The following is a 4,769-nucleotide window of genomic DNA, read 5'->3' on the forward strand; positions in this document are numbered from 1 at the left end:
GGGGCGGGGTGGGTGTGTACTGAGGCTCCTCCTTGATGGAGGGACTAGGGACTAGGCAGGGACTAGGTCTCTGTTGCTTGGTACATAGTAGGTGCTTCATAAAGCATTGCTGAATTAGGGGCCAGCAGGTGGTGTAGTGGTTAAGGTGGTAGACTTCCACATCACTCACCGTGGTTCGAGTCCTGAACCTGGTGGCCTGGAACACACCAAGCGCATATGTGTGCATGTCCAAAATCCTGAGAGAATGGAGGAAAAGAGACAAGCATAGCCACCTCCCTGGGAGGTGATTTCTCACTTTCTATCTCTCTGTCTCTCCTTCTCTCCAGAGAGCACACATGCCCTATAGCAAAAAAAAAAAAAAAAAAAAAAAAAAAAAACTCCCTAAAAAAAAAAAAAAAAAGGCTCATTGATACGACAGGCAACTTGAAGCTGACTGTAGGCTGGAAGCTCAGCTGGGGATGTGGACCCTGAGTGTCAGTCCCTGGTTGTCTGGTCTTCTCCATGAACTGCAGGCTTGTTCACAGCAACTCTGTCCCTTTCTGGTCAAATTACAATAAATAAATAAATAAATAAAGTTAAAAATAAATTCTTTAAAATAAATAAATACATAACTAAAGTTGCTGAATTAAAGCACAGACTGTGCAGGACCAACAGTTGGCATAATGGCTATGTCACTGGACTCCCAAGTAGTCAACCACAGTTCGAGTCCTGGACTCCGTGGCTTAAACTCACGCCAGGTGCGTGTGCGTGCGTGCCCAAGATCCCAAGAGGAGAATGGAGGAGAAAGGATTGTGGCGTGGCCACCCCCCCGGGGGGGTTGATTTCTCTCTTCCTGTCTTTCTGTCTCTCTCTGTCTTTCTAGTGAGTGCACGTGCCCTATAGCAAAAACCTCTCAAAAAAAAAAAAAAAAAAAAACAGCAAGCCTAAGTCCACCCCTCTCTGCTCCTTCGCCTAAGCTCTCATCCTCTCCACATTCCCCGAGTGGCCTGGGACAAGCTCCTAGCCTCCCTGAGCCTTGGTTTCCTCACCCGTAAGAGGAGCAAGGTGGCTCGGAGGATGGCGGCTCAGAGGTCTGGCTCGAAGGACGGCGGTGTGGTTCGAGTGTTCATAATGTCAGGTCCCGGTGTAGCTCCAAGTCGGAGCTCAGGGACTCACCCTCTGCGTCTATGAAGGGCTTGCCCCGAGCCAGGCCCTTGGTCTCCACATGCACTCTCATTGAGGCCTCACAAGGACCAGGGTGGTGGGCAACTGCATCCATGGTTTGGAGGCGAGGGGTGCGAGGCTCAGGAGGGTCAGTGCACGTGGCTAAAAGGGGCAGGGCCCTGCCATCAGAGCCCATGTCTACAGCCACTGTGCTCTCTAAACGCTCAGAAAGCAGCCCCCACTAGACTTCCCACTTCTCTTTACAGATAGTCTTTAGAATGGAGAGAAACGGAGTGCCCAGAGCTCCAGTTGGGGGGTTTCAGAGGGGCCGGGTTATAGAGGAGACCGGATCCGTCACAGCTAAGATTTTTCACTAACGATGGGGCCAGCAGGTGGTATGGTGATTGAGATACTGGACTCCCACGTGGCTGACTATGGTTCGAGTCCCAGACCTGGCAGCTTGCTTTCTTACTTTCTCTGTCTCTCTCTGATGAGTGCACATGCCCTATAGCAAATTAAATAATAACAATTACCATGAAATAAGTAATTCCATTAAAAAGGATTTTTCACAAGCAACATAGGCATGAAGAGGGCTTAAGAGGAGAAGGGATGGGGAGGGAAGAGAAGAGGAGGAAAAGGAAGGGGAGAGGCGGGGAACGCCCTTTTTGAGAAGCTCTTAACAAACCCAGTGGAAGCTTTTCTGCTGCTCCTCTCCCTGATCGACCCACATTTCTCTTTGAACGCGACTTCCTCTTAGAGGTTTTGAAGTCACGCCGTCTATTCTGAAGTCAGATGATACAACCTAGCGCCCACCCTGCCACTGTCAATGCTGCAGGCTGGATTAAGAGTGAGTGTTACCTCGTAGGGTCCCCAGGGAAATGGAACCACTGCCGTGTGTGGACATGTGCAAAAGACATGCTCTGTCCTGGTGGGCAAGGCCCTGGCTAGTTCGTATCTTGTGGGCCTGTCTCGCTCCCCCAGGTGCAGGTCACTGGTCTAGCTCGAGCCTTAACTTCGAGTGCCCCTGCTGAGCTCTACAACTCTATGACAGTGGAACTGGCTTATTATTATTATTATTAATGTTATTTATTATTACTATTACTGTTAATTTGACCAGAGAGAGAGGAAAAGTGAGAGAGCAAGCCTCTGGGTGCAGGACTCGAACTACAGTTGGTTGTGTGGAAGTCCCGTGTCCCCCCTTTTTTTTTAGATTTGTTATAGGGCATGTGCACTTGCCAAACAGACAGAGACAGAGAGACAGAAAGCAAGAAATCACACTCCCAGCAGCGAAGGCCACACCGCAATCCCTTCTTCTCCATTCTCCTCTCAGGATCTTGGGTATGCACCCCCAGTTTCCCAGTGTGAGTTTAAGCCACCGGGTCCAGGACGTGAACCACGGTTGACTACGTGGGAGTCCAGCGACATAGCCATTACGCCAACTGCTGGTCTCATGAAGTCCAGTGCCTTTAACCACCATGCCAACTGCCGGCCCCAACTCTCCGACTGTGGAACTGTTACTCCTAGCTCCTTTTGACATGTGAGAAAACCAAAGTTCAGAGAAATCAAGTCAGGGGCTCAAAATCATTCAGCTGGAGTGATAGAGCTGGGGTCTTTCATTTTTTTCATGAAAGAGGAGAGAAAGAGAGAAAGAGTCGGTTACCCCCAGCAGGGTCTCCACACGGCCACAAGACAGCCCAGGATGATGAGAACATGCCTGCCTGGCATACTTAGGGAGATCTTGGGACTCGAACCCAGAACCTTCCCATGTGGGTTAGCCTCACAGAGCATTGTGTGATGGTCGCGCTGCTGTCCAACCTCAGGAGTGGGATTTGAACCTCCTGCATCTCCTGCATCTCTGTTGAGGCCTTGGGTCAGGTTGAAGGACTGTAGAGGTGTCCTATTTTTTTTTTTTTAATAGACTTCATGTTTCACAGTGGTTTTAGATTTATAGAAAAATTGTGAGCACAGCACAGAGCATTTCCCTAGATCCCACACCCGGTCTCCCCAGGATTACTACCCGCATTCATAAGGGACATTTATCACAAGGAATGACCCGATCTTGATTATGTCATTAACTCACGTCTGTACTTGATTACTCGGACTTCCTCAGTTTACTCCCAGCATCCTTCCTCTGTCCAGGATCCCATGTGACATTTAGCCCTTATGTCTCTGTAGGCTCCTCCTGGAGGCTCCTCCAGGAGTTGTGACATGTGACAACTTCTCAGACCGTAACCCCCCCTCCTTTGTTTTGTTTTTTTTTTTTTAATTTTTTTTCTTTCTCTCTCTTTTTTTCTTTTTTTAGACAGAGATTTTTGCTATAATCCACGTGTGCTCCCTGGAGAGACAGAGAGACAGAAAGTGAGAAATCACCCCCAGGGGGGATGCTGTGCTCCCTTCTCCTCTTGGGATTTTGGGCACGTGCACACACACGTTCCCCGGCGTGAGTTTTAAGCTGCTTGGTCTGGGCCTCGAACCACGGTCGACTACGTGGAAGTCCAGCAACATAACCATTGAGTCATCTGCTGGCTCCCTCTCCCCGGCCCCACTCCCCACCGGTTCTCGATGTCCTTGATGGCTTTGAAGAGCACGCCGGGCAGCTCTGCAGAGTGCTCTTTTACTGGACTTGATCTGTGCTTTTCTGATAGTTAGACCAGGGGTGAGATGCCATTCTAATCACATCCGATCAAGGATCTTTACTGTCGACGTGACTAATCTCACTGTCCTGGCTAAGGTAGGTCATGAGGGTTCCCACGGTCCTTTCTGGGATGATCTTTTTATCATTGGTTTTTTTTTTTTTTTGGAGAAGGTGTTTTTTTTTTTTGCTATAGGGCGCGTGCGCTCGCCAGACAGAGAGAGATATAGAGACAGAAAGCGAGAAATCACCCCCAGGGGGGATGGTCACGCCGCTATCCCTTCTCCTCCATTCTCCTCTCGGGATCTTGGGCACGCACGCACATGCGCCCGGCATGAGTTTTAAGCCACCGGGTCTGGGACGCAAACCACAGTCGACTACGTGGGAGTCCAGCGACATAGCCATTACGCTAACTGCTGGTTCCCATGTTGTTCTTGTTTTTTTTGACTGCCAGCCAGCACATGTGCTTCTCCAGACACAGAAGAGGAGGAAAGCAGCCCCACGGGTGTGGTCACATCACATTCCCGTCTCCGTTTCTCCGTCCTGCCAAGACTCAGGGTATACACATGCACCCGGGGTGGTTTTCAAGCTGTAGGGCCCTGGATTTGAACTGCAGCCAGCCATGTGGGATCTGGCTCCCTTAAGCATGAGGTTCCGTGAAGGGCCCCTTTGTGGTTCATAGTTAGCATTCCTTTTCAGCTAGAGAGACTTTCTTTGTTTCCACCCCATGTAATCTTGCAGAGAGTCATAGCTGATGAGACCCTCAGCCGGAGCAGGCTGTAGGGGTGGGCCCCATGCTCCCTCCCAGGGCCCCACCCTTGGGGTTTAACGTGGTACTGTCACCATCTTGAAATCCTTTTTTTTGGAGAGATTTTTGCTATAGGGCACGTGTGCTCGCCAGAAAGACAGAGAGAGACATAGAGACAGAAAGCGAGAAATCACCCCCCAGGGAGGATGGCCACGCCGCAATCCCTTCTCCTCTATTCTCCTCTTG

Source organism: Tupaia chinensis, unplaced genomic scaffold (genome assembly GCF_000334495.1).
Source record: "Tupaia chinensis unplaced genomic scaffold, TupChi_1.0 Scaffold000320_1, whole genome shotgun sequence".
NCBI lineage: Eukaryota > Metazoa > Chordata > Mammalia > Scandentia > Tupaiidae > Tupaia > Tupaia belangeri.